At 27.6% G+C, this 19253-nt stretch overlaps 1 protein-coding gene across 1 annotated transcript in view; it reads left to right on the top strand.

Moving 5' to 3' along the window:
* The window catches only part of LOC107439363 (uncharacterized), a 566421-nt gene that overhangs the window by 302745 nt on the left and 244423 nt on the right, over positions 1-19253 (top strand). The gene's annotated exons all lie outside the window — the stretch shown is intronic.

Below are 19253 nucleotides of genomic sequence, written 5' to 3'. Positions count from 1 at the left end.
TTTTTTTTTTTTTTTTTGATATCTCAGATGCATTAAGATGTGTTTGTTACTTTTTTCTTCTTTTTATTTAATCTGATTTTGCCCTGTTTAGTATTATTTTCAACTTTTCAATTTCTTTAAGTAGCATACTATATCGATCTTACAAACAATATTTGCCGACGCTGACAGACAATTCTTGCTGTTCATCTTAAAAGTTTCAAATGAGGAAAAAAATAATTTAAAACTTCTAAATGATTAAAATTTAAAACAGATATAGTTGATAAAAGTGATATCTATAATTAGTCATGAATTTGACCACATTTAACAATTATTATTATTTTTTTTTTTTTTACCTTTTACTTCAAAAATAGTTTTTAAAATAATGTAGTTAATTACAAATGTTATAGGCGTCAACAAATTATGATTTGAAGACATTTTTCACCACTTTATACTTTATTTTATTTTTTACGAATATCTTTACACGATAATATCTTTAAATTGTAAACCAGAATCCATTTTTTAAAAAAAAATTTCGTTGTGGGATCGGATGTTTACATTTTTTATTTTTTAAATTATTCGTTTCGGAAGTTTGATAGCTCGGATGCATTATGATAGTTTATAATTTTTTCCTTCTTTATTGGATCTGATTTTGCTTTATCTGGTTTATTTATTTTCAATATTGTTTACAAATTTTTGTCATTCGTTAAGTACTAAATTTTATATTCTAGTGTTATTAATTTAAAGACATTATTCTGAAACAGTTAAAAGCAATAAAAGTGAAAAGCGGGAATCTAAATTTTAAAAAAAAGAAGAAAAAAAAAGAGAAAGAAAAAAAACGGTTGCAGATTTATAGATAATTGTAGTTCATTGCTGCAACTTCAATTTTAAAAAGTAAACATTTCTCATTGTCAAACAATGACAAGCAATAAAAAAGAAAAGCATAAGAACTAAATAAAAATAGTTATAATTTCAATGACAAGCAATTAAACAAGGGAGAATACATAGAAAAAAAATGGTTGTAAATTCATGGCTAATTGCAGTACATACATAGATGCAACTTCAATTTAAAAAGTATTATTCCTCCATTCTAGCTGTAGATATACGAAACAAATTTTTAAAATAATAAAATGACTATAATTTTCTACAATTTATTTTAACTTATACAATACTGCAATATTTCCGCATCAGATTATTTCTTTCGGAAATAAAATATTTTTAAGTTGCCTTTTTATTTTTATTTACATTGCGCTCTACATTTTTTAGAAATTCGAAAATTCTAATTTCTATTAAATCTCCCACTATTTTATTTTAAAATAATAACAATTCCTATTTTTCACAATTTTTAATTATCTGTAAAATATTTTGATTCTCAACTCTAATTCCTAATGTCGTGGCGCCATCTACTGAAAAAGAGAAATATAACTTAATTTTTGAATTTTTCCCTTTATTTGTAAATTATTTTTTAAATTTAATTATATAAATAAAAATTTTTATAACTTATTTAACGAAGTGGTTGAACGAAGAAACTTAATTATTTTGTTTTTTTGTGTGATTGATTAGCTTATTTTCTTCTTATAATCCACGATTCTTTGCATTTTTTTTAAACTAATTTAATCTTAGTAAAATTGCAAAAATTATCTTTTTATCATTATAGAATGTTGAGTATTTTGTCCCTATTTGAACTCATCAGAAAGAAAGAAATAAAATAAAATGAATTAAAAAAAATAGGAAGACGAAATTATTGAAAATATATAAAAATGTGAAAATTAATTGCAGATTAATGACTTTTAATTTATTCAGATTGCATTGTTTTTTTAATGTTTTTTTTAAAATTTATCTAACCATCTACTCAATTTAATAATAAATCAATGTTTATATAATTGATAAATATAACAGGAAATTTTCCGTTATGGAGGATTTTATCTAACGCGTTTCATACTATTCAATTCACTGAAAATAATATTGAACTAGAATGTTATTAAAAATACTTTCAAGATTGAGTTAATTTTTATTATCAGATGAAAAAGTTACTTCATTAAATAATATAAAATTCAGCTGCTTATAAAAGAAGTTTACTTTAGGTAATAATTGGTAGATGGCGCCATGAAATATCTAACTTGCTATGTATTTTTTGCTAAACATTTATTAGTTTAGCATTTTTCCTCATCTTTTGTACAAATCTTTTATTTCCATTGTTTTAAAATAACATACATTTTTAAAAAAAAGACGAATATAATGTTGAAAATATGCTATGTTAAATACATTAATAGTATTTTCCTGTTTCGGAGAAAGAATATGATGGAAGAATGATTTTAGTTAAATAAAATTTATAATTAGTGTTTTTAAAGAATAATTTAATTGTGTACTAATAAGTCTTAAAAACTCAAAAAATTATAAATTTCTCCCCATTTTCCTTGCGCAATTGCACAGATTCAATAAATTTGACATAAATTTTTGTGAAAGAGAAAAAAAATTGTAATGAAAATAATTTTTAATAATAAAACCTAAAAAAATAAAAACTTTTGTTTTAAACTACTTTAAAATAATGAACGCCATGTCCTACCATAAGTGCGAATTTTAGACGGAAGCGATATTTATTGTATATTTGTGTGCCTGATTATGATTTTAAAATATGGTGTTTAAACAATGTTATAAACTAAGAGTTTCGAAAATAATATTAATAAATAAAAATTAATTCTTCTCCCCGATCCAAATTAAACAAAAATGATAAAAAATAGTCGTAATATTAAATATGCTATTTGAAGCATACTAGAAAGAAAATAGTCGCAATTTTGAGCGAAACAATAAGTTTACACTATATCTCAATTTCACAATTATAATACTTGTAATATGAATGGTAAATACACTTCGATAGTGGTAAATACCTTTTTCATTTTAATTGGCAAATATTACTTACCAACATGTTAATAAAAAAATATATACATTAAAGAAATAAATAAACAAAGTATATTCATAAAAATAATAATTAAATAAAATGTATAAGTAAACATGATAAGAAATATTTTTAGCGTTGCCTTTTTTAGGTAAAGAAATACACCTCTCCGATTGCCTGGAACGATTTTTTTTTCTCATTTAAGTTTGTTATTCCACTTCTTCGAATCTTCTTCTTTTTCTTTCTCTCCATCATCATCTTCTTTCTTCAACTCCTTCAGTAACGTTCTTTTTATATTTAATCTTATTTTTCACTCTCTTCTTGTTCTTTGTGTTCCACGTAATTTTATTCTATTTCATCCACTTCCTTCTATTTCTCTTACTTAATTTCGTCTTTTTATTCTTCATTTTCTTTATCTTCTTCTTCCCTTTATTCTCTTCATATTTTCTTTTTTATGCTTCCTCTTCATTATCATCTTCTTCATCATCCTCTTCATCTTCTTCTCCTTTTATTCTTCTTTTCTCTTTTTATTCTTCATTTTCTTTATCATCTTCTTCCCTTTATTCTCTTCATATTTTCTTTTTTATACTTCCTCTTCATTATCATCTTCTTCATCACCCTCTTCATCTTCTTCTCCTTTTATTCTTCTTTTCTCTTTTAATTCTTCTTTTGTAATTGTGGATCTCCAGGTAAACAGGCGGTATACAATAATGATTTCCCTTTCCTTACTCAAAAATAACGATATTTCTAACGTCATTTGATTTCTTTAATTTGAGAAATGCAAGATAAGATTGAATTTAGCACCTTATTAAGTTGAGAATCGCAAGACAAAATGATACTTCCCAATATCTTATTAAGTTGAGAACTGTATTAGAAATAAGATTCAACTTATAACTTTATTAAAGTTGAAGAAAATTCAAATGATATTATGCTATCCAAAAACTCTGTTTTCAATTTCATTCTAAATTTTACTAGGTGTAAAAATATCTTGAAAATCTTCCATGAAATACAATTTAATGTATCTTATCACATCATTATTAAGTGTTTCACAGAAAAGTGTGTGGAAATACGTCTTAAAATTCATACGTTTAATCACGCATTCATTTTCTAAGACGTAAGATTTTTTTTGAACATGCCTTTTACCAAGTTTGAGAGAAAAATAAATAATGCCTCTTATTGGGGAAAAGGATTAGTGTCTTTGAGAGTTTCCAATTTCAGGCAGCAATGGAAAATTGTTCCAGTTTAGTGGGTGAGATTATCAAGGTTTGATGGTTTGCCCCATTTTAGGTGGTGGATCTTGAACTTGTATGCAATCTTAATCCGCTTGTAAGAGCGCTCTCTTTTCATTGAAAATAATGCTATTAAATTGTCATTATAAGAAAAGCAACATTTTATTTTTTTTCAATAATTCAATTCTTTTAAGAAATGCAAATTTCACTTTAATGACTATATTGAATTAGTTCTGATAATTAATAATTGTTATTATTGCAATACTCCATCAAAGTATATTAGAAAAATCATCAGGGTGGAAATTAGCGAGCAATGACACTTAAACTTTAAATAATATTAACGTAGGGAATACCGGGCAATGACACTTAACATTAAAGTAACAATATTGTAGGGATTACTGTGAAGTGTTTACCAGAAATTGCCATATAAAAAACATCAACGAATTCATTACTGGGCAATAGAAAGCACACTAATGGCTTGTTTTATTATTATTTACAATATTTTATTATTATTTAAAATATTTTATTATCATTTACAATATTTTACAATTATTTATAGTGTTTTATTATTATTTGTAATGTTTTACTATTTTTATAATTGATCTATTATCATTAATAAGTGGCTATTATTAATGATGATTATGCCATCCGTCATCCGTATTCTGTACACTGATATTTTCTCTAATCTATTTTTATTCTGTCGTAAGAGGAAAAATAGATAAAAATAGATAAAATTTATCGGAACTACAAAAATAAAATAATATTTTAAAACAAAATATTATGCTGTATTGCATTTGACGCATTATTTATATTTTTAGATTTAATTTCAAGCTGAACTGGTTTGCATCGTCAAAAATGAAATCGCCTACCATCAAAAACGAGAAAATTTTCGTCGAATGCAATATTCGCTAGCACTCTCTCAAATTGTTCAATTTTCACAATGAATTGAAAAGCGCGTCATTAGCGCTTCTGTAATTCACAGAAAAACATTACGAAATGAAACCAGCTCTTCTATGCACTAGAAATATTTCTCTTTTAGTTACTTTTTGACTGCTACAGAATCATTAGATGTCACTTTCTGCTAGTTTTCTGGGGCAAATAGAAAACATTACACCATTTTACGCTCCGCCCTATCAATGTTTGATTGGCCACTTTCAAACGAAGTATTCGTTCTCTAAATCCAAAAGATATATCTTTATCAATCCTTAATGGCAGGTATTCATGGTATTGATTAGAGGACAAAGTGCAAAAATAGCTTAAGCTTTTTTTTTCTCTAAAATACTGGGACGTTAATTAAAATACAGTTTTTACCGTAGTTAATAAATTTTTTGGTAAATTTATCTTAAGATCTAAAAATGTATTTATTAAAAAACTTGATTTTACAAAATTAATTTTGCTTTCTTAAGACTTTTATAATATATATTAAATGGAGTGTTAATACCAAAAAAGATAATATGATTTTATTATAAGTATTTGGAAGTGATTTGGGGGAAGTGAGATAAAAAATATTTAGAATAAAGTTTGAGAAAACGAAGAAATATTTAGAAAAGAGATAACAGTAGTTAGTAGTTTATTGACATTAAAATTTAGTTTAGTTTGTAACATTAAATTTTCGTTCAGTTTAATTTTAAAAAGTAGTTTATCAAGTTTTTAAATTATTTTTAGAATTTTTATATATGATGTTATTAATAAAAAAGATAATATTTTTTTAATATTTAAAAAAAAATGCTTAGAAAAGAGTTTGAATAAAACAAAGATGTATTTAAGAGGAATTTGGGGATAACGAAGATATATTTAAAAAAATATTTTGAGTTAAAAGAAAACATTTTTAGAAAAAAGTTTGAGTTTGAAAATATCTAGAATAAAGTTTGAGTAAAACGAAGAAATATTTAGAAAAAAGATTGAGCGAAACGAAGGAATAAACAACACTGAGTATGACTAAATCGAAAAAATACCAAGAAAAGAGTTTAAATAGAGTGTTGAAATGAGTGTGCATAAGAAAGAAAAAACTCTTAGTAAGTATTTTTAGAAAACTGAAAATATATAAGTATATCTATATCACAATTATGTGAATAAATCAAAAAACTCAAAACAAAATACAATTGATAAAAAAACCTTTTTTTGTACTAAATAAACTCCTCCCTGTTTATTTGTAACTAAAAATGTGCATAAATTGTGAAATTATTAACACTTATGGCTTTTACTCTTAGACTAATAGGCTTAAAATATTATTTAAATGCCTAATATGACTTCCTGCTGATCCCCATAGGCATATATTTTGCCTATTTGCGTCAGACAAGTTAAATATTTGTAGATGAGTTTTTAAATAATAATTTTAAAAATATTTGGATAATGAATCAAACGTAAGTTAAGTTATATATAAAGCGTAAGTAAAATGATTTTTATGAGTTTTTTTTTAAGTGGTAAAATTATTACCATTTATGATTTTTACTCTTAGAGAGCTAGGCTCATAATATCTTTTTGAATGCCTAATATAAGTTCACGCTGACTCCCATAGTCATGTATTAGGGGGACCAGAAAGTAATGTCGTTTCGGTGCATTTGATATTTGTTATCAAGATTTCATTTTTAATCAATAATGTATTCACCCTCGTTAGCAACAACCTTTTAATGCCAGATCGAAAATGAATCGAAATGGATTGAAAAAAAATGAATTAGTTTTTAAAACTAACGAATATTTAATGAGCCGAAACGACATTACTTTTCGGTCCCCCTAATATTTTGACTATCTGTGTCAAGCAAGTTAAACATTTGTAGACGAGTTTGCAAATGATGGTTTTAAAAATATTTAGATACGAATCAAACCTAATTAAAGTGACATATTAATTAGAAGAATACACTGTAAAAAAAAGAAAGAAAACACTATATCAACTATACAAGATAATAAAAAAATAGAAATGAAAAAACGATAAATGCAATGAAAAATTGAGGAACCCAGAAAATAAATAGAAAAAGGAAATAATAAAATCGATATCAGTATCAAATTTCAAACAAGTTTAAATGAAAAAAAAGTGAAATATAAAGCGAATAGTCAAAACAAAAAAGTCAAAATGCAGTTATCAGAGAAAATACACTTTCTTTCATTTACTTCCATTTCCTTTCCATAAATTGCAAATGCTGAATTAGCATAAATTATATCTCATGTTTCTGACAGTCTTTATTCCAGCAACGACTCTTCCATTTCCTTCCCAAAGGTAATAATTTCCTGAGAATTTCTACCACTTCCAAATGCCAGAGCACTCGCCATTAATTTCTGGAAGGCCTCCGCTTTTGTGATCTTGCATTTGAGTTATTCGCCAAGGAGATTCCCTTTTAACTTGATCTGGACATTGATCACAGCTGATGGGCCTGCTTGATTTACAGATTGTTTCAAAAATTAGTTTACTCTCTCTTTGTCTCCTTTGAGGGTGAAACTTTCTGATTGATTTAGGGACTAGGTTTCTAAAATTCATACATTGTTGTTTCGTTCGGGTGGGTGTTGTTAGGTTGGAATAAACTTAAACTGGAGAATAAATAAAACTTTTAATTAGTTGCAAGGCTGTGTGTGTTCCAAAACAATGAACAACTTTAAATTGATAGATCTTTTTGATAGACAATTGCTTTCTAAAACTGTTATTGATGTATTGCATTTATCACACCTTAAATTTTAGAATAATTATCTGGTTAATAAAGAAATTAAACCAGGTATCCATTCAAGCTACATAATGTAGCTATGAAAGCAATCTGGCTTAAATATTGAGCACAGCTGATTGACCTGCTTGATTTACAGAATGTTTCAAAAATTAGTTTACTCTCTCTTTGTCTCCTTTGTGGGGGAAACTTTCTGATTGATTTAGGGAATAGGTTTCTAAAATTCATACATTGTTGTTTCTTTTGGGTGGATGTTGGTAGGTTGGAGTTAGCTTAAACTGTAGAGAAAATAAAACTTTTAATTGCTTGTTAGGTAATGTTCCAAAACAATGAACAACTTCAAAATTAATAGATCTTTTTGAAATACACTTTCTTTCTAAAACTGTTGTTGATGTATTGCGATTGCGCACCTTATATTTTAGAATAATTAGTAGGTTAATACAATGTTAAAGTGAACCAGGTATCCATTCAAGCTATATGAGGTAGTATGTAACTATGGAAGCAACTTGACTGAAATATTGATCACCACTGATAGGCCTGCTTGATTTACTGATTGTTTCAAAAATTAATTTACTTTGTCTGCTTTGAGGGTGAAACTTTCTGATTGACTTATGGACTAGGTTTCTAAACTTCATATACTGTTATTTCTTTCGGGTGGATGTTGGTAGGTTGGAGTTAGCTTAAACTGGAAAGTAAATAAATCTTTTAATTGCTGGCTAGGTTGTGTTCCAAAACAATGAAAAATGTTAAAGGTTTTTTTTTCGATAGACTAGTACCTTTTAAATTATTACTTATGTATTGTAACTAAGCATATCCCACTTTATATTTTAGATATCAATATTCCATAGAACTTTTTTGTGTTAAATATGAATTTTTATGCTTTTATGTTTTCATTTCATTAAACAGAATTGTGTTCCTTATAAAATTTATCTAACACTATTATGTTATACTAGAGATCTATTAATATTCTCCTATTATATTATTATACTATTATATTATTATCTCCTATTATATCTCTTACTATATTAGATGTATTAATATTGTAGAGATTCTCCTTTAATTGTTCTTTTTTTTTCTTTTCAGGTGAGTGGCTTAAATCTTTTGAATATTTAGTGATCTCCCTATTCGGTTCGTATTTTAATACAACTTTAATTGATGTTTCTCATACGTAAAAATGCCATGATATTTGATGTTGAAGTTCAAGATTAATACCAAGACTTAAAGTACACTTTCCCTTTATAATAAGTTATATTTCGTATCATAGTGTATTTTTTTAAAGAATTACAGAAGCTTTTAAAACTTATTATCTGTACGAATATTTGTTAGAGTTGCCATTATATTTTTCCTATTTGTAATAGCAAAAATTAAAAGATATTAAGCTCATTTAATTAATATTTCTCTGCAGTTTTAGTAAAATGTTAAGTTTTGATTCTATTGCACTAAAAAGTAAAAAAAAAAAAACTATTAATGATTTTTTTTTTTTGCGTTTTGTACGCAATTTTATTATTTTATTTTCTACAACAGAAGTTGATTGCACTAAAAAGTAAAGAAAAAAAACTATTAATGATTATTATTATTTTTTTTTTTGCGTTTTGTACGAAATTTTATTATTTCATTTTGTACAACAGAAGTTGATACCTTATCATAGTTATAGACTTTGTTATGATACCTTATTTTACTTATGGATCAAATCGATTATAAACTGATAGTTACTATTTAAGAGAGACTTATTAAGTCTTTTTTCTTTTCTTATTTACAATTTCATAATATAATTTAGATAACCAAACAATTCAAATTTGCTTTGCAGAAAATGGGAACTATATTTATGAGACAACCTAAATGTTTAGTATAAGTAATTGTGACGACTTTATGCACTTTTTTTATCACATTTTTATGATTCATATTCTTATACAGCTTAATTTGACACGGTACTATGATAACTCTAAAAATGAACCATTCATCTTTTTCTCATCGCTGCAAAAAGTGTTTCGCAAAATTCAACAAAAATATGCCAAAATAGCTCCGAAGCGAATAATAGTCGAATTTGAAAACCTCATGTGTTCAAAATTAAAACAGCATAATTTCGTGTTTGATCAAAAAATGCATGTGGAGGGAGAAATGTGTGAAAGGGATGTTCATCGGCTGCCGGAAGGATTCGAACCCAGAACTTCCGGACTCTTAGTAGGATGCTCTAACTACCATAGTTATATACTCCTATCCAATTTGAGTTAGGAAGCTTTGTGTAGTAGCCGGCGAAAATGAAAATCATGACAGACATTCCACTCTTTTAAAAATTTTTAAGATATAGCAAAATATAAATGTAGATAAGATATAGGAATCATCATAAAGTGAAATTAAAATTACCGATCCACTAACTAAGCTATTGCAACTGTTTGCACCATTGAAATTGGAAATTAGTATTCCATGAGTCTTATTGCGGCTACCAACTGTGCCTTGACTGGTGTGTACAGCTATGGTGGCTGTGGCATCTCATTACAAACCCGGAGGTCCCTGGTTCGAATCCTGTCGGTAACTAACGAACATCTCTCCCATCACATGTTTTTGCACGAAAATAAGTATGTACTTTTTCATGTATGTACTGTTCATGTATTCACATGGGGATTTCAAATTCGACTGTTATTTGTTTCGAAGCCATTTTGACACATTTTTGCTCTAATTTAAAAGAAAAAAAAAACATTTTTACAGTGCATTTCTAATATTTATGAGGTACTATAATGTTTTCAATTATTTCTATTCATTATTTTTTTTACATAACTGGAACTCATATATTTCAATTTCACACCTTATTATGAGTGCAGCAGTAGTTGTGATTTACATTTCTGATTTAATTCGAAATAATTTTAAAGCATTTATTGACGTATTTATACTCTTTTTCTTATGGTTTTGTAAATTAATTCAGATTTCGGTATAATTTGACTTGACTTCTTTTAACAGTTTCAGCTACATGTTCACACTATTTTAGGATTTAATTTAGACGAATGTAAAGTTCAATTTAACTCAATATGAACTATATATGAATATATTAATTATTATTAATTAATATTTAATATATCATTAATTATCTTTAATTTATTTATATTAAATTAATATTATATGTAATTTTTATTATCATTTATTATTATAATTAAATATTATTATTAATAATAATACATTAATTATGTATAATATATATTATTAATAATATATTATATAAGTTATTATATTATGCTATTTTTATATATTGCAGCAAACTTTTTTTTTTGTTAAATTGGAACCAATATTTTAAACTATATGTTTCTGAAACGCTAATAAAGTTGTTTAGCATCGTAATAATTCATTGTTATATCTTCAATCTCGTCCAGTTACTATAAACTTATTATTCATTTATTTTTGTATTGAAATAAATAAAAAAAAGTGCAAAATATAATGAAGTCAAATCTTCTGTAATCCTTAACAAACTTTCCTCCATTCTGTATGATATAACTTCGAGCAAACGAATATTCCCCTTAAAAACCTGATATTTTCTTATTCCAAAGAGCGAGCTTTCCTCTAAGCAAAACTAAATCACTAGCGTAATTGGATTTACGGGGATCTGCGTGCCATAGAACATTTTTTCCCTCCTACTTTGTACTTTTTTACCTCTCGTGACAGTAGTTGCAAGAACCTTTTGGGATAATACTCTTCAAAAAAAAAAGTCCCGATCCCGAATGTTCCGTGAATTCCTTTGTTTCCGGATAAATAAATACGAAAAAGTGGAAACTGTAAAAAATAAAAAGCTAAAATAAACCTCAAGGAACCAAAGAAAAGTGAGGGAGGAAGAGGTGTATTTTTATTGGAAATCGAATTTCCGTACTCCGAGCAATCGATACTCACAGTGGTGGATGACCCTTTCTCAAGACTGAAGCGCGGAGACTTTTATTTCCAAGTAATATATTCTTGACATAATTGATGTGCTCATTAAAGGTTGATGCAGTTTCCTGATCAAAACTTTTGAGTTCTTTTCGTTCAAAGTTTCAAAAGATCGTTACTTCTTATATTCTGGAGTATTTTTATGAAAGTAATATTTTCCTTTAAATTGCGAGAGAGGACTGATAAATTTGTATGCGGATTACGTTGAGTTGTTACTTTTTTTTGTTATGTAATAAACATTTTTTAATGTTTATCATTAATTATTTTAAAAATTAAATTTGAAATAGCTTTGTCATTAAGTGTTAAAAAAAAGCAAATTTTAAGCAGTTTTGATATTGTTTTTATTATGACTTTTTATATTTTTAAGTGAAAAAGTTGCTGGGACAAATGTAATAAGATTTTGTATCTAAGTAATTTTTATAAATAAACGTTCGAATGAAGACTATAAAACGTATATGAGAATGGGAATTCAAACATCAACGCTTCTAGCTAAAATATAGTACACTGTAGAAAATTCCGGATCGAATTGCGGTAAAAAGCTAGCACTCAGGGTGCACGTAGTTTTTACTGAAAGATCTCACTGAACAAAAAATCTGATACACCGTAATTTTTACTGTAATGATTACCGTAAAATCAGTGAATCACTCTAATTAAATAAAAATTACCATATTTTACTATAAATATGGGTTTTACTGATGATGCCCCCAAAGTGCCGGTACTTTATATTGTAATTTGATTTGTAATTTCTTACAGTGTAGTCAATCCTTAAAGCTATCACTTTAGGACACAATGATTTTGATAGAATAAGCCGATTGATACACGAGTTACAAAATTGGATAAATTTACCCGTTTAAGTCACATAAATAAAATAAAAAAAATCACCTTTTATGTAAATATATATTTTCTTAAAAATATACAAATTATTCATAATTTAAAAAAAAGCCCATCGAGTGTTGATTGTCTAAAATTTTTTCTGAGAAACTCATGCATAAATTGTTCCTAATCATATTGTTTTGTTAATTCATCAGACTTTTATTTTACTTCACGTTTCAACACTTCAATCGCATACCTCATTTTTAGTTATTTGTCATAGTTATCTAAAATATTGATTTCTCAGTCTTAAATCAGATCTGTTTATGTTACCCATATCGTCAAACTCGATGTAAACAATCAGGGTATGAATGTTTACATTCGAAATGCTGGTCTTCAGTTCAGAAAAAACCCCGCTCTTCTGACACATGAAGAAAATGGTCAAATAATGTTAACAGCCAATCATCACACCCCTATCCACTTGAGGATGAATTTTGAAGAAAAAAAAGTAAATTAAAACATTGATAATATCAAGCAATATAATGATCATAAAAAGCTATAATTTTAACACACAAATGAATAGAGAAATTCTGGACCGAGCTATTTTAATAACAATAAACGTTTGATAACATTAACCGAGAACACATTAAGCAGGGACTAATGTATTAATTTTTTAGCTGCAAACAATTTTTATTAGTTTAATTTGCATTGTATTGCATGAAGTTGAATCAGGTTTTCACTTATATAAGACATTATTCGATTTTTAAAATGCATACACAATATTAAATATTTATGTGGTTATAGCAAGGAATAAATAATTAGATTTATTATTACTTAAACTAATTGAAAACATATGTTGAAACTCAAACATTATTGTCATACGTTTTATTTTGAAAGTGAGTTAAGGTTTTTGAAATAATTTTTTGGGTTCATTGCATGTTTATTTTTCAACTTATAAAACAGCATAATATTTATACTGTATGCATTTGTGGTCATTATTGCACTTCCTGATATTACAATTACCAAATATTACAGTGTAGAACAGATTGTACAATTGTACATTATACTAGACTTAAGATGCCCGACTCGTCCTAAGTAGGACAGGTAGATAAATCCATGCATCGGAAAATATCGATTCTATGCAATTATCGCTGATTCCATGTTTGGATCGGCAATTTTTCGAAGCATCGGAAATTACGATTTACTGAGATGTGTACGATGTGTATCGTTGACACCAATATCTACATGCGCGATGGTGAGCATCGTTCCAGATAGTACATTGATGTCTACAAGTTCACGCTGAGAGCTTTTTCCTCGTTAATTGTGCAGTGATAGCTGTGGCGATGATCTTATCTTTCCCCGTATTTTTTTTTTTCAATCGAGAATCGAAGTGTTGTTGAATCTACTAGTTATGGAAGGGTTTTCTTTTAATTGTGCGCTTGCAAATCCTATTGATTTTTTTACAATCAATCCAGCCGTTTAATGTTTTTAACAGCTATTTTGCAGACATCCACGCCTTTAAATATTGAGAAATAATCATAAAAAAAGGCAAAGTTTATTAAAAAAAAACGTGCAACTTACTAATGGCGAATTTACGCACTACTAAATGTAAACCATTAATGTATCAAAATAACGTAATGCATCAAAATATCGTGACGATACATCGCGATGCCAAATTCTTAACATCGCCCATTCCCAGTCCTAAGCGACCCAAAGAAAATCATAAGAAAAGAGTGATAGTCAAAAGAGAATGGTGGACCCATGGATAAGGGACTCTCTTAGCTCCTATACCTGTTAACTTCAAACAATGGAATTACTTTTATTATTCGTTTATGTATACTTCAAATAATGTTTTCTCATTTATTCGAATAAAGAAAATAATTATTAATAAAAATGTGTTAAAACTAGATAATTGCAGTCTTATTCTTTAAATGCCCACAAAATAGATTCAATAAATATAAGAAGATTCCCATTTCACTTTCATAAATACTTGAGTATTAGAAATTTCACTTAGAAGCTATTTATTTTTTTACGAAAAACTATTAAGTTTTTTTTTCAGAGTAAGTTATCAACCAAAAAGTCTTTCAATTTATCAAGAGTTCAAAAAAAATATATATCTTTATCAAACTTAATGGTATCCATCTTCTTATCTTTACGCATATACCTTGAAATAATTCCTGAAAAACCACTTAAGATATTTCCTTCGGCAGCTGGATAAATCTGGATATCCGGCTTTGATTACATTTGCCCTGCGAGGTTATGGATCTCACTGGGAAAGTGCAATTTTTTCCTGGATCACTTGAGTTACAGGATATATCCTCGCTTTTGTGTCCTCTGACGTACATAAAAGATTTTATGGTAGAAGCATGGAGTGTTATATGGGTGATGTTTTCTACTCTTTCTGTCAAACAAAATATCGCCGATTAGAAGATATGTCGCGTGGTTGCTTTTCCCTGATACTTTTTGTTAAGATTGTCAATTTTGATAAAAGTTACGATGACGTTTAGATAGCGTCACCTTTTTAGAACGCTAATAAAGTTAGCATAAACGTTAGTAAATGTATCTTCTTGGCATAAAAATTAAATTAATGAGCAGTATTGCTTTTGGTTATATTTTCAAACAATAAAGGTGAATGTTTGTTGGATTAAAATCCGTCTTAACTTATTAAATAAATGAATCAACAGTGACAGTCGACTAATTTATCCTTAAAACATGTTTAAAATAACATTTTTTGGTGATATTTAACTATTTTGAAGCTTATTAAATTCAACTAAAAGAATTGAACTTGTAATATTTGAACAGCTTTAACGGAATAATTTTTTTTCTTCATAAAGTAAGCATAAAAGTAACTGTAAGCATAACTATACGTTGGCGCTAGTAAAATTAGAATTACTCCTAGTAAATGTATCTTCTTGGTGTAAAAATTAAATTTATGGGTGATAACACTAACGGCTAGATTTTCAAACAATGCAAGTGGATGTATGTTGAATAAAATCATGTTTTAACTTACTAAATAAATAAATCAGCAGTCATTGCACGTGATAGTCTGAAATATCCTATGATTCCATGTTACTTAAATACAATCGATGTGTAATTATAATCATTGTCAATTATATAAATAAATAGATGCAACTAACTATTTATTTATATTAATTTATATGAAGGAATATTTATTAATTATATTACATTATATTAATTTAATTACATTATTACTTATAATTATATTATATACATCTTATGTTAATTTATATTTGAATTATGTTAACTAACAATAATTATTTAAATGAATTATTTAGATAATGAAAAAGTTTTAAAATGTATTTTTTTTTTAAAACTTATGTTAATCTGGAGAAAAATTATAGGAATTTCAGCAAGAATTATTTAGAAAACTTAAGATAATTAAAAAAGCCATATCTTGTGACTGTAATATTTTTGGTTTACATAATTCTCTTTTATTTATTTTAATTGAGTCCTTAAACTATCAAACTGGACAAAACCACTTAAAATAAACATGTAAATATTTCTTTGCTTAGAAACATTTGAAATGCAACTTCCGTAAATCAGCGTCATTCATATAAACACTTCGCATTGTGTTTATAAACACATCAAAGAGAATAGAAAATATTAATTTATTCGGTCCCTACCTTTAGATCTGTTTTGTATGCAGTTATAAAGTTATAATTTCGACTGACTCAATTTCATGCATCTCAACTCTATTCGATTCATAATTTCTGTATCGTTTATATCGATAGTCTTTGAATACCATATTACTCATCTGTCCTTTGCACGAAGCCACATTGATGGAAGTTCTCAAAGTCTATATCTCAATCCCAATAAAGGAAGGGCAGCACTTGATTTATACGCTTAATTAAATGGAAGTCGCCAACGATTTCTCCGATATGTCACATTAACATTAACAGCCTGGTCCCTTGGCGAACATTTTCGATGATCAACAGTGTCCACTGCTGGAATAACTCCCATTCGTATACTCCTCCATCGTTTGATGTAACAGACATGGCAGATCTGATTGTCACTGGATCTGCTCGAAGCTATTCATCCTAGAGAAATAACTCGTTTATGTTTAAGTAAGATATAAATTTGATTTGAACATAGTTGTCCTGGTTTTAAACTATGTGTTTCAAGTAGATATTAATCAATAATTGAAGATAATATGATGAAATATATAAATTTGATTTGGATTAAGATGTTCGGGAATTAAACTAGGCTTTAAGCAGATATTATTCAAGAATAAAATTTTTATTACCCTAATAGAATTTTCATTCTAAAATTATGGTAAAATATCTGGCAGCTGTCTATCCATCCAATTATTCGTAAAGTTTGCGGTAAAAAATATTTTTTACCTTTACTGTTTCGAAGCCGTAAAAAACTCGTATGGTTAAAAAACCATGAACACAAAACTATACGGTTTTTTAACCATTTATAACTAGCATGATTTCAAAACCACAAAAAAAATTTAACAGGACTTTGGAGCTATACTTTCTGTTTGGTATGCGCATTACAATTAAATCGTGGATGAAATATTTTTGTGTTAACGCTGAGACTCGAACCCCCGTTCTGTCTGTCATGAGGTTGATAGATTAGCCCTTTCATCTATAATATGTACCCAGCTGATAGGAACTAAGGAGCTTCATTAGGTGCACCTAGGCCTAATAGGTGTGAAAAATTTTTGGGTGTTCAACCGTATTAATGAAAGCAGTAAATAAACGGTTTTTCTCACTGTTAACAGCTTGAATACCATCTTATTTAAGATTGTTTGACTGTTTTATTTGAATATGGTAAATTAACACTTAAATAAATTGTTATTTAACCTTTTCTTTCGGGAAATTTCTGACAGTGCAAACTATGCTTTAAATAGATTTAAAAAGAAAACACTAAAATATAAATTGAAATTTGATTTGGATTAAGTTGTTCTAGTTTTAAACTAAATGATTTAATATTCCTTTCTATATTTATCAATATATATCATACTATTTTATATATTTATCAGTAATGGAAAATAGTATGATAAAATATATAAATTTGTTTTGATAAAGTTGCTTTGAACTAAAAGAAAATAAAACTATGCTTTAAATAATTATAAATCACCAACAGAAGATAATAGGTTGAAATTTATAAGTTTCATCTGAATTAAGTTGCTGTAAGCTACAGTATAAAAGTATATAGTAGAACATAAAAAATTTATCGGGATTAATTTTTTTTGGATTGAAAATATGCTTTACATACATATAATCAATAATTGCATAATAACAGTTAGTAATCGGTGTGAATTAAGTTGTTTTGGATTTAAACTATATATTAATCAACAATAAAATAGTTTATATGTTTTCAAAATTCTAATTTGATTATTTTTAGAAAAATCATTTATTTTAGTCACTTATTTTGTAAATGAATTCATAGAAAAAAGTGAAAAATAGTTTGAGAATGTTTACCACATATATATGTATACATTATATGTTGTTGTACATATATTAAAAAAGATTATTAAAAAAATTATTTTTATTTATTTATTTAAACTAACTTTTATGTATAACAGTTGTTTTTGGAATCAATATAGTTAGAGCAAATGGGCCTCAGGGGATACAGATCTTGCCTCCCAATGAGGTAACCCGGGTTAGAATCCCAGTGATGGCAGGTCGATAGGATTTCCGCACATGGATCGCACCGACAACAGTGCTGACGTAAAACATCCTCAGAGGTAGACGGATCAAGAATTAGAGTCCCCTTGCCACCAGGAAAACTGTGGGAGATTTTCATGGCTTTCCTCTCCATGTAACGCAAATGAGGTGTTAGTTCCATCAAAAAGTCCTCTATGAGAACAAATTTCTACCGTTACTTGTTCCAGGAGCTCTCTTGTCTTCTGGACAGGGTTCAGAATTACAAGGTTGCGGAGTTGTGCAGTGGTAGTCGTAAACTCAAAATTTGGTCGACTGTTCAACGACGGAGATAAATTAATATAGTTTAGCTATCTTATTCCTTTTAAGTATTATTGTGCGTTAAAGTTGAGCAGAAAACTCTCATTCACTCTGCACTTTAAGCATTTTATTGATATCATAACTGCCGCATAAATAAATCTGAAATTTTTTTTCCGAATCAGTTTCAAACGCTTTGAACACATGAAAAAATAATAACAAAATAAGGAAAAATCATGTGACAGAATCGTTTAACACCCACAAGAATTTATGACCTAAAACTTGTTATCGGGAAATGGCATCACGCATGATATTGAAGGTAAAAGCATCTTCGATATTCTGTGATGCCAAGGGAATAAGCTACTGACACATCGATTGAATACCTACATCACATAAAAGCCTATAGCCTAGCCTTCATCGATCATCGAACAAGCAACTTTCCCTCCCCCCGAGGGGTAAAGGGGCGTACGCCGATGCACTCCCCCGATGTGAAATCTAATCAAAGGTGATTTGAATAGCATGATGGAAAATGGGATGTTGCGAGACTTCCTTAGTTAAAGGAGTTCTTGGATCATTAGAAGCAAATTTTAGTTCTGATTAGTATTTTCGAATAAAAGAAGGAAATTTAAAGACTAGATGCAGGATTATTCATTTTAAAAAGAGATGATGGTGGAGCTATTTTAGAATAGTCTGGAATTGCGTAAAGTTTAACTTGACGATATATATATATATATATATTTTTGTAAACCAAACCTGAAGAGTAATAGTTTATAACAATTTGGCATTACTAAAATAATTAGAATCTATATCACTATATCACATTATTACACAATGGTTTAAAACCGTTATATAT

This window comes from Parasteatoda tepidariorum, chromosome 7, assembly GCF_043381705.1.
Source record: "Parasteatoda tepidariorum isolate YZ-2023 chromosome 7, CAS_Ptep_4.0, whole genome shotgun sequence".
Classification (NCBI taxonomy): Eukaryota; Metazoa; Arthropoda; class Arachnida; order Araneae; family Theridiidae; genus Parasteatoda; species Parasteatoda tepidariorum.
The sequence above is the reverse complement of the archived record's forward strand: the minus strand, read 5'-3'. Positions and strand labels throughout refer to the sequence as shown.